This window comes from Euprymna scolopes, chromosome 18 (genome assembly GCF_053919585.1).
Source record: "Euprymna scolopes isolate OS-2025 chromosome 18, ASM5391958v1, whole genome shotgun sequence".
Classification (NCBI taxonomy): Eukaryota; Metazoa; Mollusca; class Cephalopoda; order Sepiida; family Sepiolidae; genus Euprymna; species Euprymna scolopes.
This window is the reverse complement of record NC_136499.1, coordinates 127,302,854-127,320,285: the sequence shown is the minus strand read 5'-3', so window position 1 is coordinate 127,320,285 and position 17,432 is coordinate 127,302,854. Positions and strand designations below refer to the sequence as shown.

General features: G+C 31.9%; 1 pseudogene across 1 annotated transcript in view; it reads right to left on the bottom strand.

Moving 5' to 3' along the window:
• Positions 1-1,207: 1,207 nt before the first annotated feature.
• The window catches only part of LOC145297817 (GDP-fucose transporter 1 pseudogene), a 33,335-nt pseudogene continuing 17,110 nt past the window's right edge, over positions 1,208-17,432 (bottom strand). The window contains exon 2 of the transcript XR_013870334.1: positions 1,208-2,692. The product of XR_013870334.1 is annotated as a GDP-fucose transporter 1 pseudogene (transcript). The remainder of the gene's footprint in view (positions 2,693-17,432) is intronic.

Sequence of the window (17,432 nt, the reverse complement as noted above, 5' to 3'; positions counted from 1 at the left end):
TTCCATAATTTTTTCACTGTTTTTTTTTTTGTCTTTTTTAATACATTTGTTTCTATAAAAAAAGGGTTAAAAATAAAATGTGCTCAACAACATTCACATATACGAACGTAGGATGAAATCAATGTCTGAACTTGCATCGGTTCCAAACAGTTCTTTACACTCTTATAGAAAATTATAAAAATCTGATGTAGAAACTATCAAGCCCATTAAATCTTAGCATTGTCGTCCTCTTCTGTTTTTGGGGCGGTGCATTATTACAATCACATGGCCATTAAAAAAAAAAAAAAAAAAAAAAAAGAAAGCATTTTTATTTTTATCGATTTTCTTTTAGATTTGATTTGAACAATTTTTTGCTTGAATACTCCAATAGTTATGGACCCTTAGAATCTCTGCTCATTTTTTATAACAAATATTTTATTTATTTTAATTATTAAATCGCACAATGTGATTATGGACATCACTATTTTGTTTATTTTCCCCATTAAATTGGGTGTCAGAAAATAAAATTTTACATTCCGACTTTTAATTCAAACAAGAAAATTTTAAGTACAAAATAATTTTAATATAATTAACTACAAAAAATTTTTTTTAATCAATCTACATAATTTTTGGAATATGATTTTTGTTTCATCATAGATGTTTTTGCGGTTGACCGAAATTCCTCCTCTATTAAAAACAAAAATAGAAAAAAATCGTGTACATTCTAGGGACAGAATGATAACATCATATTCCAAAAGTTATGTAAATTGATTAAGCAGTTTTATTTTTATAATAATCATTTATAAACAATTTTTCATGAGAAATCATAGGCTTTTTTACAAGGGTGATCTTGTAAGTTACAATTATCATAGTTATCTGCCCTTGTTTCTTGATGCCAACACAAAAGTTGCATTTTGCTTATTCATAAAATTTAATTTTCTTAGTTACAAATAAAACTACTCGATCAATTTACATGATTTTTGAAGTATGACATTTCCGTTCAGTCACCATATAATTTTTTTTAAATTCTTTGATATGGAGAATTTTGGACAAGAATAGTAAAAATAAAATTACAAAACAAATCGAAAATTAATTATGAAACTAAGCATAAGATTTTATTAGTTTATGATTGCTGCAGTATTCAACCGAAAAATTAGATTTAAAAAATAACAATATTATCTTTTTGGTAGCCATTTTCTGTCCCTTTTTTTTTCATACTCCTATAATATTTTGCAAATCCTATAAATTTTTTTTTTTCCAAATCCTATAAATTTTTTTTTTTTCCAAATCCTATAATTCTTGTTTTTCAAATTCTATAATTTTTTCTTTCAAATCCTATAATTCTTGTTTTTCAAATCCTATCATTTTTTCTTTCAAATCCTATCATTTTTTCTTTCAAATCCTATCATTTTTCATATAATTTTTTTCCTATAAGTTTTTTTTTGCTATAATTTTTTAAATTATCATAATCTGAAATTCAAAAGGCCATTTAACAATTCCGCTTTTTTGCTATAAACCCAAATACTAGCCGTCAAGGGACTAGTAAAAATTGTATAAAAAAAAATTTACAAAGACAACTTTTATAAAAAAAAAAAATAATGAAAAATAATCTTTAAATTAACAAAATATAATTTGTTTAAATTAGGGATAGAACATCCGTGGAGTTGAAGGTTCGTTTTTATCTTCACTGCTATTGTGTCCGACATTAGTCTGTATCGACGGTGTGGGAGACTTTAGTCTCTCACTCTCCGCAGCATATATTTTTTCATAGGCGTAAACCATGACCCCTGAAACAACAAGAAGGTTGCCGCACCACCAGAGAAATGACTTTTGTTCGTGAAAATACAATACGGCCAGTATTGTCTGTACAACCGACTTTGCATTGATACTTATATGATGCGTTACAGGGGACGTGTATTTGATTTGTAGGGCACTTGCCCAACCTATACCCAGGCTGAGGAGTCCTGAGCATGTAAGAAAGAGCCAAAACCACGGGTCAGAGAAGGCGGGAGAGTTTATAACCGTCGTGAGCTGCCCTGAAGAGTAGATCAGAGGGATAAAAATGACGGCCCCATTGATACTGTTGCAGTACGTAAGCTTTAACGTGTCCCCTTTGACGATCTTTTCACCCTTCTTCAGATAAATCCCGCAGAGGGCGATGAAAAAGCTGGCTACGATTCCGTATAGGATGCCCCACAGAGACAGTGTTCCCGAGACGTCTTCTTCCTTGACACTGAGAGAGAATCCACCGATAACCAAGCAACAACAAATTAGGACCTTCTTTGTGAACGGCTTGTTGAGCATGTGAACGGAGAGGAACATGGTGAAGACAAGCGTGAAAGAACGTGCCACCTGGTAGAAGGCGACGCTGATATGTTTCAGCATGAGGTTATTCAAGGTCAAGCCACCGACAAACGTGTACGAGAGGATAAGGATGTCCTGTTCGAGTAGAATCCTCGTGTTTACAGAAGGAACCTGGAATGGGGATTTCATTGAGTTGAAGAAGAGACCGGATAGGAAGAGGACGATCGAACCCGTACAACACTGGTACCAGGCAACAAAGATGGACAAATCATAGTTGCCAAAGCTACCACTGAGAATGTGCTTGTTGACAAATATGAGAGAGAGCGATACGATCCAGTAGAGGACAATGACGGAACCAACCTTCCAGAATTCCACATCTCGCTGTCGGCTCCTTGTTACAGAGATCATCCTGAAAAAAAAAAAAAAAAGAAAATTAAATTACTTACAATCAGAATCTGTACGGGGAATTTTCGTGTTTTTATTTTCATTCTTTGTATGAAATGAGGGGTGCGTGGTCGAAAGAAATAATGTAAGATTTAATAAATATGTTACCACCGTGAAATGAGATTCTGAAAATAAAGATTTTTATGACAAAAAATATAAACATCAACGAAAATCATTTCATCAGGGTACATCGCCACAATCGGGATGAAGAAAAAAAAAATGAAACCATACAATAAGCAGAAACAATTATCCAGAAATTATCTGCAATTAAATGTGAAATATTATTACACACACATATTATCTACATATACACACACACACACACATATATATAATTACATACACATTATCTACATATACACACACACACACACATAATTATTACATAAATACACACACACACAATTATTACATACATACACACACAATTATTACATACACACACATACATACACATAATTATTACATTATATATATATTATTACATACACACACATACATAAACATAATTATTACATTATATATATATTATTACATACACACACATAACAGCAGATGTGTCTGTATGTTTGTAAATATTTAACCAATAAACTCTTAAACTACTGGTCACATAAAACTGAAATTAATAGGAAATAGTAAGCATACACGAAGGATGGTTTATAACGAGTAAAATCTTTGTTTGGATGGATGATGCGTATAGAAACACACATCATTTCAACTTGCCAATATATTTAGACTTCTTTCTCCACATTCTCAAATTTAATTCATTTCTTCGGGTTGTTTAATAATAATTTAAATTTTTCTTACCTATCTCCCGAATGAATTAAAATATATTTTAGCATATTTTATGACCTGGCAAGGCCGAGCACCTCCAGTGAATATATATATATATATATATATATATATATATATATATATATACTTATATATATATACACATATATCTATGTATATAAACACTTTTTGTTCGTGTAAACACGCACACGCACACACATATATATATATATATATATATATACAGGATGTCCCAGAAGATGTGCACCATGTAGATTTATATAAAAACAAATATGAATATCAATGAATATCAATTTTATTAATCAAAGTCACAATAGATGCTCAAATTGTTCACCTTCAGCCTGAATACATGCATCGATTCTCTTTATAAAACTATCTTTTACTCTAATGAGGGTTTCAGTAGTAATTTTTTGACATTCAATTATTATCGCATCTTTCAAATCATCAAGAGTGCGTGGACGATTCTGGTAAACTACAGATTTAAGATGTCCCCAAAGGGAATAGTCAAGAGGTGATAGATCTGGTGATCAGGGTGGCCACTCCACGGGACCTCTTCGCCCAATCCATCTTTCTGGAAAATTTTGAATCAGGTAGTCACGCACACAAATAGCAAAGTGTGGTGGAGCTCCATCTTGCTTAAATAAGAAGTTTTGTCGTCTAATTACAGGAACATTTTCTAGGTATCCAAACAGGAAGGTCTGTAAAAGCTCTAAATAAGTTTCTCCGGTGACATTGTTAGTATTGAAAAAATAAGGACCAACGATTTCCTCCTCCCATATTCCAACCAAGACCATTATCTTAGGGTTGGTCTGATGATGACCCTCCTCATGCCAGTTAGGATTTACTTCTGACCAATAGCGCATATTGTGACGGTTTACTTGCCCATTTAAATGAAAAATTGCTTCATCACTAAATAATATCGAAGAATCCAGGTGATTACACAAAACTCTAACTGCCTATCTGTGTCATCGCCATGTAGAGCTTGTACAAGATGCACTTTGTACGAGTGAAATTTCTGTGTTTTAAGAATACGATGTACTGATGATTTGCTAATCGTAAGCTCCTGGCTTATTCTCCTTACTGATTTCACGGGGCTTCTAGCAACATTCGCCAAAACCATAGTTGATGTTTCCTCATCAGTTACATTCTTTCGTCGACCACATCTCTTGCGGTCAGCAACTGAACCTGTTTCTTGGAAACGTTTGATCAAACGGCAGACAGTGGTATGGCTCAATGGTTTTTCTCGCTCAGGATGAGTGCGGTTGAATTCTTTAGCTACCGAGCGATATGTAGCCCCATCTCTTCCAAACATAAAAATCAATTTAACTCTTTCTTGCATTGTTAATTTCTCGCCCATATCGAATAAAATCTGAAACAAAAAAAATATAAATATAAATATATGGTGCGCGACTTCTGGGACACCCTGTATATATATATATATATATTGGATAATTATATTTTAAAAAAAAAACATATACATAGTGGATAATTATATTAAAAATTGATTGCTGCCCAACTCCCCACATAGTACCCCTGTAGATTATGTCATTGATAGTAGCTCCTACATCAAAGTGGCAAGGTGCCTTGTTTGGGGTGAAAATGTAATAATAATAACAATAAAAAAATTTTTTTAAAAACTATACATATATATATACATATATATATATATATATATATATACACTAGCAAGGAGACCCAATGTTGGCCAGGATTGAATGATGATCAACGACTGTTCTACCTTCTCATATGCCAAAATCGGTGAAATCGTATATTTTTCAATCAAATAGATTCTTTTTTCTAATTGGTGACGCCCCACAGTGTAGTGGGAGAAAGCTTCCCATGGCTCCCCACAGTGACTTAGTCCACAATACCTTGTAGTTTATTTACATTGCACTGTAGAGAACCTACTGATGATTTTATACAAATATGGTCATGTAATTGAATTAAAGTTTAAAATGCAAAAAATCGAGTTATCATGCTTGAATTGTGCTCTAAACAGAAACATTCATTTTGAACGCGCCCTTATTGTCACAGCAATGAATTTACTTGAATCTTTCTGCTTATGTGCTTATAAAACTTTTCAGATGCACTTGCGATGTAAGGCTATATGATGTGTTACCTTTAGTCAAAACAGTCTGTTTGTTCTTCAATTGGATTATATCGATATCAATACTTATAGGATGCATTCCAATACAAAACCTATCGAAGAACACTCCCAGATACAGGAAGGACATTTGTGTGAAATTACAAAGAAATCGACCCAGCTGTTTTGGAGTCCTTAATGAACAAATTCACATACAAAGTGCCTTTTATATACGACATATAATTCATGGGCACGTAATTTGCAATTTCAGACAATAATTACTTTCCTTGTAACGATTTGAACTCTCTGATTTCTTATTAAACAAAACTTGACAAGCTTCTGGGTTTGACCTGTACTCCTGATCTGAAATGGAACACGTACATCAAGTCTGTTGCCAAGGTCGCTGGAAAGATGGTGGGATCCTTCTACCGCTCCAGAAGATATCTCACTACTGATGCAATTCTCTATCTATATAAAAGCCAAGTACGTCCCAAGGATGGAATACTGTTGCCATATCTGGGCAGGAACTGCTAAAAACAGCCTATCATTCCTTGACAGAGTACAAAATAGACTTCGTGGCTTAGTGGGGGATGCCCTTTTCTCTACCCTGCAACCTCTCTCCCACAGAAGAGACGTTGCGAGCCTATCCTTGTTTTATCGTTATTTTCATGGCAGGTGCTCGTCTGAACTCCAATATCTGGTCCCCCCTCGCTAATCTTTCACGAAAAACACCCGTCTAGCTGAATCCACTGTGAAAAATTTCCCCCACTCTATATCTGTGCCTAAATCAAAACGCGGATTCCATGAACAAAGCTTCTTTCTTAGAACTGCACGCCTGTGGAACTCTGTTCCGTTTGCCTGCTTCTCTCCGGACTACAACTTGGATGTGTTCAAGTCCAATGTTAACAAATTCCTAATGAACCGCCCCCTTAATTAAACACTTCATCAAATCTCCACACTAACGTAATGTACTTGCAATAACCCTTATCCCTGAGTGGCTTCCGGGCCTTTATAAGTGATGATCACTGTGTAAAAAAAAAACAAAAAAAAAACTATTTTTGCGATTTTAGAAACTTTTCATTAAAACTTGATTTTATTCCCTCATCGTTTTTTTCTTACTTTTGGATATGTTCATTACTGTGACATGGCAAATAGATACCATTGGTTTTAATTTGTTGGTTGGTTATTTTTGTTTTACGGCATATCAACCCTTTTCAGGTTATTTAATGCTGAATCCAGTGATTTTGAAGAACAATTTTTTAATAGAATATATTTGTTGTTTTCAAGTCGGTTTCTATTTAACCCATAGTTGGGATCCTAACAGGTACTACCACTCCGGGGCAGAGTGGACCTGGGAGGAATGGCAATTAAAGGGTGGCTCCACACTCCCCAAAGCCCAGAAGCTGGGACCTCACCATTGGATATAGTTTAAGGTCATATCCAGGGCCAGGTTTTCATTTTCGAATTTCATTTTTATAATGAAGTGCCAAACGTTTTGTTTTTTTGTTTTTACTGTTCCAGGAAAGACTAACAGCTTTATTACTTTGTATGAAATTTTAGAATCCTCATACACGAGGTGCCTTCAATAAGTTTCCAGACTTTATTCGTATAAGCACTTGATAGTACACACATGAAACTCTAGTGCACTTTGAAGTAATCTCCTCCGGCTGCAATGCACTTGTACCGTTCCAACAAGGCTCCATAGAAGTCCTCTTGTACAAATGCTTCAATGACCCTCGTCACAACCTCTTTCATCTCCTCAATTTTCTTAAAACAACAGCTTATAAGGTTTTCCTTGAGTTTAGGAAATAACCAAAAGTCACAGGGAGCAAAGTCTGGACTATACGGAGGGTGAGGAACTGTCTTGATAACCATCTTCGTCAAATAGTCTTTGATCTTTTCTAAGCACCCTTGGGACAAATTATGCACAAAATTTCCGCATTTTCAGTTCCTTACAAATAATTGTATGTACAGTTCCCACACTGACATCAAACTGTGCACTTATTGTCCCTATAGACACACTATGATCGTTATCCATGAAATTCTTTATTTGGCCAATCAACTCTGGTGTTCTGACTTCCTTGCTCCTTCCACACCTCTCATTATCCCTCACATACTTCCCGTCTCCCTTTAATCTCCTATACCACTCAAAAAACTGATGCTCAATTCATGCAAGATGGTCCAAAAGCAGTCTGAAGCATTCCATACGTTTCTGTGGCTTTTTTTCCAAGTTTAAAACAGAATTTTATTGCATATCGTTCTTCTAAAGCGTCCTCACGTCCAAATTGCATTTTTGAAATACACCAGCTGTGACAATTAGGCTTTAGTAAAGTGTATTCCAATTCCTTATGTAGCTGTTCATTTGAACGTGAAATCATAAAAATTGGTCGGTCATATCATAAGATGTATAGCAATAACATAATGAAGTTTCAAGAGTCTTCGACAATTTTAAATGATTGTACAAAAAAGTCTGGAAACTTATTAAAGGCACCACATATTTTGTGTATCGATTTTCAATATTTAATTCAACAGTGCTCAATACGTGAATAGAGCTAGGTAGTAAGTTATGAAAATATATTTATGGCAATTAAGCAACACAAAGGCTTCAAAGTTCCGTCCTCTTAAGAATTTGTCAGGCTGGAGGATGTAACACAGAAAATTATTTGTAGCTTAATTGCTATAAATATATTTTCATAATCTCTATCTCTACTTATATATAAAAGGCACTGTGTGTGTGTGTGTGGATGTGCAAGTTCATTCCCTATGGACTCTCAAACAGTTGGACAGATTTTTTTTTTTTTTCTTTAACTTTCACAAATGTACTTTATGTGTCTGGGAGTGTTTTCAGATAGGTTTTGTATCAAAAATCGAAAGAAATCCAGTTAAAGACGGAAGCAAAAAGACTCAGCGTATAAAAATCAAAAGTAGGTTCTTTGATGGGATCTAAATTAGAAATCTTCATCGCAAAAATTACAGAACATTTACAAAATACATAGAAAAGCCGAGGATCTTTGTCCGGGTCGTGTGAAGCTTCATGCTAACCCTAAACTGTAACAAGTTTAACTCTGTTCGAAATACAAAATTCCTATTCAAATTCTCGACAACTAAAACAACCGATTTTTTATATTGCCAGCTTAAGCATAAACTTATGGGATATTTTCTTACGAAACATTTTTTTTTTTAAATATTGGTTTTAAAGGGCAACCATTGTGTGAAAAATTATTGATGTTTGAAAATTATAAGATCTTTTTGTCAAATAAATGTCAGGCTTTTCTATAAAACAAATCAAATAAAACTGTTCCGAGTTGCAGACTCAGAACAGGAGTCCGGGAGAAAAACTTGGCTTAATTTCTGAATAACTATTCAACAAAATAAATTAATTAAAAAAAACAAAGGTCACAACTGACACATTTGGCAAAAGTACAAATGAAAAGGTTACAAAAATAAAGCATTTGATTGGCATAATGGATGTCAACGCAGACTATGGGATCAATTATACTAAGTTTAAATTCTACTGAATTTATGTTCAAGTACGTGCTTGTTCTATCTCTATTCTGACATAGAAAGTTATCTTGTGGATTTTTTTTAGGTCAGACCCAAGTAGCAAGCTGTTTGACATATTGATAATTTTTTTTTTCAGCTATCTCATCAACACTTACTAGGAATATACTTTAATCCACATCAGATTTTTTTTTTTTTTTTCAAAATATTTATTCTAAAATCAATATATACAGGGTGTTTCAAAAGTCTTGGGAACATTACAAATGCGTATATTTCATGAACTATTCCAGGTAGAAAAATGAAACTGGTGCCATTTTAAAGCTTGCTTAATCAAGTTTTTGGTCATACTAATGATTTTCGTCTTATCTTTCCAGGTGCAGTAATGGCGTTCTCTAAACAAGACAAGGCATTTTGCGTCCTCCAATTTGCAAAGACTGAATCGTGGACATGTGTTCAGCGTGCATTTTGCAGGAAATTTAAAAAAGAAGCCCCTGAAAGGAAATCCATTGTCAGATGGCATGCTTAATTTGTGAAAGATGGGTGTTTGGGGCTTTGTCAAGCAACAAGTCTATGTGCTGCCCCTTCCAAGAGATATTTACGAACTAAAGGCTCGAGTAACGGCAGTTGTGGGAACCATTGACGTCAAGATGCTGGAACACGTTTGGCAGGAAATGGACTATCGACTAGATGTCTGCTGTGTGACGAATATTGCTCATATTGAGCAACTTTGAAGATTCCCCACAAAACTTGAAACTTTAACCTTTCCAACGGTACCAATTTCATTTTTCAACTCCTAATAGTTTTTGAGTTATTAAAAATCGTTATGTTCCCAAGACTTTTGAAACACCCTGTATATATATATATCAATATAGAATTTGCTCTATAATAATAAATCAGAAACCTACAGGAATTAAAATATCATATTTAAGTGCAGTTTATGACCAGGTAATGTCGGAAATGCTCCCTATTTTGGGTTGAGCATATTGGAGAGTGAAATAACAAACTGCTGCTAGCGTAAAAAGCAATACTCTTTATGTAAACAAATGGCGCTTAGGTCGTTCATTTCGCATAACCACTTCAGCAGCAGCCAACTAGTGTAACAGTGAGAAGCACTGACTGCCACCTAGACGGTTGAGTTTCGATCCTGACTTGAGGTAGTTGCTAGGCTAGCCGCACTGATGAGCTGTGATACATGAAAATGAAAAAGTAGTGTATGTGGATGAATATATATATATATATATATATATATATATATATATATATATATTCATCCACATACACTACTTTTATATATATATATATATATATATATATATATATGAATATATATATATATATATATATATATATATATATGAAATATAAATTACAATTAAATTTACCAAAATGATTCAAGATGGTAAAACTAAAGTATATTATAAATATTAAAGAATTAATATTTATAAAGTAATCTCAACCAGATGTAAAAGCTCGATAAAACCAAATAGGAGATAGAGCTTATAATAAGAGCAAACAGTTAATAAAATATGTTAAACACACTTTGAAAAAGAGTTAAAAACATATTTAATCTGAAAACACTAGATAAATGGATAGTCCTTAATCTGCGGAGTTTCGAAGAAACACTTTCCTTCTCATCAGAGGGTGAGAATTAGCAAAATGCGGGATCGGATTTGGCTTGCAAAAGTATTTGATGAAACAACAAGTAAGTCATAGATCTTACTTGATAACAAAAAATGAAACAGAGGGAATATGGTGAAGAAAAAAGAAGAAATATGTTTTTAACTCTTTTTCAAAGTGTTTTTTAACATGTTTTATTAACTATATATATATATATATATATATATATATAGATAGATAGATAGATAGATAGATATTTTTATTTGTTTTTTGTTAGCAATACTTTCTTGAATGAATTCAAGTATTTATACGAAAGTGCATTTTTACCTAAATGCTTGTTGGGAATAATTTTCCAATTGACCAATCTGATACCCCCTTTAATGGGGAGCGGCATATATATTATTTTTTTAAATATAATTATCCACTGACACGTGTTTCATCATCTACGACTCATCAGAGTGGCTGAATCTAGATAGATAGTCATCTACAAAGAATACTGATTCACTGTATCACAGCTCTCATATATATATATATATATATATATATATATATATATATATAAAATTTATATGTTCTAATTTAGTATTATTAATTAACTAGCGGAACCTGTGAAATACCATAGCAAACTCTTTCCTATTTAATAAATAGATGTTGGCATTCTGTGGATATTCAGCGTAAATGGAGACGCCCTGATATCATTGTAGCTCTTTTGTACAACTGCAAAACGTATTTATCTAAGCTAGCAGGGATGCCTGGCGTAGCCCGGTCATAAAATTCGCTTGAATAGATTTTAACACATGTAGATTTCGTCTATATTATTATTATAGAGTCAATTTTTTTTATTGATTTTTATCTAAGTTATAAAACTCACTATGTTTGTCTGTCTGGCTGTCTCCATATTTTCAAACTATCTCTTCCAAAACTGAAAGTCGCAGAACGGCGCTAGGGGCCTCAAATGATTGGATTTTTTATGGACCATTCTTTTATCGGTCTTTAACTGGTTAAAATGGTTTTATGGGGTCAAAAATGGATCAAAATTGAAAAAAAAAAAAAAAAATCGTTATCCATTTTGTACATTTATTTTAGTTTATTTTTAATCAGTCCATATGCATGTTACATTGGTACAGTGGTAACGTCACCAGCTTTGAATGCTACAGTTTCGATTCTAGCTGATGGCACCCAAATACTTTCTTTTTTTTTTTTAATTTTTGAAATCCCGACAATAATAATGTATACAAAATTTGGACAAATTAAAATATTATATTTAAGCATTTTTTTTTTTTTACATGGGGATCACCACTTATCAAGGCCAGTAAGCCACTCGGGGATAAAGGATATTTTGTGTGCAATAATCAATGGGATAATATCGTAGTAATAGTTGGTATTGGAGATTTGATAAAGCGTCTTACTTAAAGGGGGCGATTAATCAGGAATTTGTTTATGTTGGACTTGAAGACGTCCAAGTTGTAGTCAGGTGGGAAACAGGCAAACGGAAAAGAATTCCACAGGCGTGCACTTCTCAGAAAAAAGCTATGTTATTTTACGACTGGGCAGTTATATTGTACAATGTTAGTCACCAGAAATGTTCCTGAGTGTCTCACATTGACGTCAATGGCCGCAAGCCATGTAGTAGGTTGCTTAAAACATGGAGGAAATCAGCTGATGACGACCCGATTCTGACGAGCAGCACAAGCAAAATGATAAAATTGGAAATCATTCAAGAAATATCAAATCTTAACATGAAAGACAAAAAAATAAAAATTAATTATAATAATACGTACTTATGTATGGTGTCACCAGGGCTAGGACAACAGCATATTCTTTTCATTGTTTTGACTCGAGTGTGTATCCGTTAATATCTTATGCTTTTATATAAAGTGATATGATTCTCGGTTGATTAACTGTGTCGGATATATACACGAGAGTCAAAATAATGAAAAGAATATGCTGTTGTCATAGCCCTAGTTATCACCCTCAACAACTATTTTTAAAAATGGATCACCGAGAAGAAAATCTTTTTTTTTTTAAAGTTTCCTCTGTTGTCAATATTGTGTTAAACATAGAACACAAACTAAAATTCATTTTTAAGACCTTCACGCTAGAATCAAAATGTATCTTCTGTCCCGAGATAGTATAGTTGATCGTGGGTTTATTTTTCGCAGTCTTGTAACTCTCGTTTCCCTAATTTTGTCCTTTAGTCCTCACATTCCATAAGCAATACTTCTGACAAAGGGGGAATAATTGCCGTTTTCTGAGCCAAAATCTATCCAGCTTTTTAGACTTTTAAAAACTTACTAAGAACTTCACGTGTACATACAGGGTGTCCATAAAGTTCGTGTGCATTTAAAAAAATTGTAACTTTATTTGCATTTGACCTTTAAAATAAACATGTTAAAAAATGAAAATATAGTTATTTTTTTTTAAATGCACACGAACTTTATGGACACCCTGTATATGTAAAAAGTCTGTAAACTTTGTGAAATTAACATTTCGTAGAATAGAACTCAAGCGTCTGCTGTCCTTCTTGCCTGCGTGAGTTTTGTTATTCGTTTTCAGCCTACCAGATTCAATGTGACGGCCTCTAGAAGTACGAAGACGACACGAGCCAAGTTTTCGACGATCGATGGGTCCTTAAGTAACTTCATAAGAGTGGATGTTACACAATACTTCTGACAAAGGGGAAATAATTGCTATTTTCTGAGTCAAAATCTATCTAACTCACACTGATAATAGCTTGAATTTAAGTTTAAAATGAAAATGTCAAGTATCATGGTGCAATTGTGCTTTAAACAGAAACATTTTGAACGCGCCCCTGTCATATCAAAGAACCTACTGTTGATTCTATATGCCTAGCCTTACTGCTTGTGTGGTAATAAAATTTCTCAAATGCACCTGTAACGTTAGGTTGTATAAGGTGTTAACTTTCGTCAAAATCAACTGTTCCTTCTTTCATCGGATTTTTTCAAACGAAGCTATTCCGATTCAAAATCTATTCAACAACAAGTACCTTTGTGTGAAATTTCATAAAAATTGGTCTAGCTGTTTTCAAGTTCATAGAGAACAAACTCGCACACACAAAGTTCCTTTTATATAATAATTGTTTTTATATATATATTAGCATTTCAGCCCAGCGTTGCCCGGGTATTTGGAGGTGTATGTTGACCAAAAAAAAAAAAAAAAAAAAGCGGTCAATTTTTTAAAATATGAGCCCTATTATGACTCCTTAAAATTTATTGTTTTGGGCTCAAATCAAGTTATTAAGTTAGATCCATGTCCAAGGAACCTATATCTAAAATTTCAAGTGTTTAGACCAAAAATTGTTGGAGTTTGGTAGAGTTCTCAAAAGTCAAATTGTTGAACAAATGACCCCTTAATCACCAATTTTCTGGCCGAAATCCGGTCACATCAATTTTCACAAATATCAGTACCCTGTATATCAAATTTCGAGTCTGTAGACTTAAAATTGACAGAGTTATTGCGCATGGAAATGTACACACACACAGACAGACACTTTCATATAATAGCTATTTTTTTTTTTTTTTTTTACTTGGAAGTATTTTTATTTAAAAGATTTAAATCACTAATCATAAACTATTTTTTATTCTACAATTCTTATTATTTAGTTGGAATGGTCCTAGGAAAAAAGTTATCAAAATAGAAAGTTTCTGCTATCTGGTAACCTCTACAGTAAAGGGGCGAGATTTTGCTGTTAGGTAGGGTTATTAATGTTGAAGGGTGTACGAATGGTGTAAGTTAACCAGAGAACTTGGCAATGATGGGGAATTTGGTAGACAGTGCAGGACCAATTAGGTTAGACTTTTTTTTTTTTTTACCTTGAAGGAGAGGCTTGTGATTGCTGCACTCGACCAGATGTGACAACAACATTCCATGTGTGAGCGAATGATGATTTCGTCGGGATATAAGATGCTGGAAAGTCTAAGTTTACTAGCCCAGTAGAGGGAGCCCACCTTCTTTGCAGAAGACTTGGCAGTATCTTCTATATATTTATTCACATTCATAAATTAGTTGATGCAGCAGTCTCTGGTTTGAATTAAGGTTTTAACAGTAAACGTCAGCAATCATAGTTCATTTGTGCCTAAACTTTAAATTTGAAAAATTTTTTGGTCCTGTTGTTGAATTAAAAAAATAAAAAAATAACAATCAAAAGTTGATATGACTGACTCATCTTTCTATCACAACTGCAAAAAAAATTTTTTTTCTTCCTTCCTATGCTCAACATAAAATCAAATTCACCATGAGACTACAACATGAAAAAAACAACACTAACCCTATGCAGGTTTAACTGGCTATCTCCAAAGGAGGAAGTTCCATGGAAGTATGAAATTCACAAGCGATCCCCAGCTGCATGTATATTCCCATTAGGGGAGATGACGATGTTAGGTTTTTGCAACTCTTGCAAGGAGGTGTCGACGTCCTCCTATATACAACGCCTGGAATTCCCAAATTGGTCACCCATTTTAGTAATGACCAGGCTCAATGTTGCTTAACTTCAGTGATCTAACGAGAACGTGCGTCAACATGATTTTGTCGTAGGCTACAACTTGGTCTCTTTCAAGTCTAATGTAAACAAATACTTAACATAAACCTTACTAAGAAGCAATCAAATGTTGTTCATTTTATTTATCTTTTTTAAATCCTTTCACAATATTCTTCATCATTCAACTTACAATCCATTCATCTTCTTAACTGTTATCCTCGAGTGGCTTTTGTCTTTGATAAATGGTGACTTACAAGTTATTTTTTAATCCTTTCACAATATTCTTCATCATTCGTTTAATTAATCCTTGAGTTGCTTTTGTTCTTGATAATTATCGCCTCAATAGTCAAAAATAGTTACAAACACGGTGGTAACAAGAAAAAAAAAAAAAAAAGTTGACAAGGGAGAGGGTAGAGGAAACTAATCAAAACACCATGCAAAATAAAAGATAAAGATTAGCCAATATTTGACAGGTGCTTGCAGTTGTTTAGATTCGTTGCAAATCTGTTTATGAAAACACAATTTTAATTTTTTTTTTTTTTTTTTTTTTTTTGATAATTTTGATTGCTTGGACCACTATTCTCATCTTAGGTGATTTTTCACAACGTTTCCGCTTAACGTAACCTCCGACCTTCTTCACTTCTATCTTTTTAAACTCACTCACGCTATCAGATCAGGCTGTCTGGAGATACCGGCCTCCTGACCTAAAATGCACCAGACATTGATATTCTTTTCTTTTTTTTTTTTTCGTTTCTCTTTGCAAAACTCAATCATGTTCTCCAAAGTCAAAAACGTCAACAATTTTTTTTTTCTACAAAACAATCAAACCAAACACCATGAATAAATATTTGAAGATATAAAATAATTGATGCATAAAAACTGGATTCGGCATTAAATAACCTGAAAAAGGGTTGATATGCCTTAAAAAAACTAAAGCAAACTTTGTGAACTTGTGAAATATTATTTGAATTTCTAACGAAACCTTTTATTTAATCTGGACTGAACAATAACAATCCACCTGGTACACGCACAAACAAACCAACGTTTGAGAGATATATAATAGAAGATGAAGTGCTTCTTTTTTTATATTTTTATATAGTGTTTTATATATTTTTATGTAGTGCTTTTTTATATATTTTTATAGTGCTTTTTTATATATTTTTTATAGTGCTTTTTTATATTTTTTATAGTGCTTTTTTATATTTTTTATAGTGCTTTTTTATATTTTTTATAGTGCTTTTTTATATTTTTTATAGTGCTTTTTTATATTTTTTATGTATTTATATATCATGCTTTTTTTATATTTTTATGCAGTGCTTTTTATATTTTTTATATATTTTATATTATGCTTTTATTTTTATGTAGTGCTTTTTTATATATTTTTATAGTGCTTTTAATAAATTTTATCTAGTCATTTTACATTTTCATTTTATGCTTTTTTATATTTTCATGCGTTTTTTTGCCTTGTTTATATTTGTTTTTTTATTTTTTAATTTAATGATCATTTTTTGATTATTTTTTATTTATTTTTTAATTTAATGATCATTTTTTGATTATTTTTTTTTATTTTTTAATTTAATGATCATTTTTTGATTATTTTTTTTTATTTTTTAATTTAATGATCATTTTTTGATTATTATTTTTTTATTTTTTAATTTAATGATCATTTTTTGATTATTTTTTATTTATTTTTTAATTTAATGATCATTTTTTGATTATTTTTTATTTATTTTTTAATTTAATGATCATTTTTTGATTATTTTTTATTTATATGATCATTTTTTGATTATTTTTTATTTATTTTTTAATTTAATGATCATTTTTTGATTATTTTTTATTTATTTTTTAATTTAATGATCATTTTTTGATTATTTTTTATTTATTTTTTAATTTAATGATCATTTTTTGATTATTTTTTATTTATTTTTTAATTTAATGATCATTTTTTGATTATTTTTATTTTATTTTTTAATTTAATGATCATTTTTTGATTATTTTTTTTATTTTTTAATTTAATGATCATTTTTTATTTATTTTTTTAATTTAATGATCATTTTTTTTATTTTTTAATTTAATGATCATTTTTTATTTATTTTTTAATTTAATGATCATTTTTTATTTATTTTTTAATTTAATGATCATTTTATATTTATTTTTTTAATTTAATGATCATTTTTTATTTATTTTTTAATTTAATGATCATTTTTTATT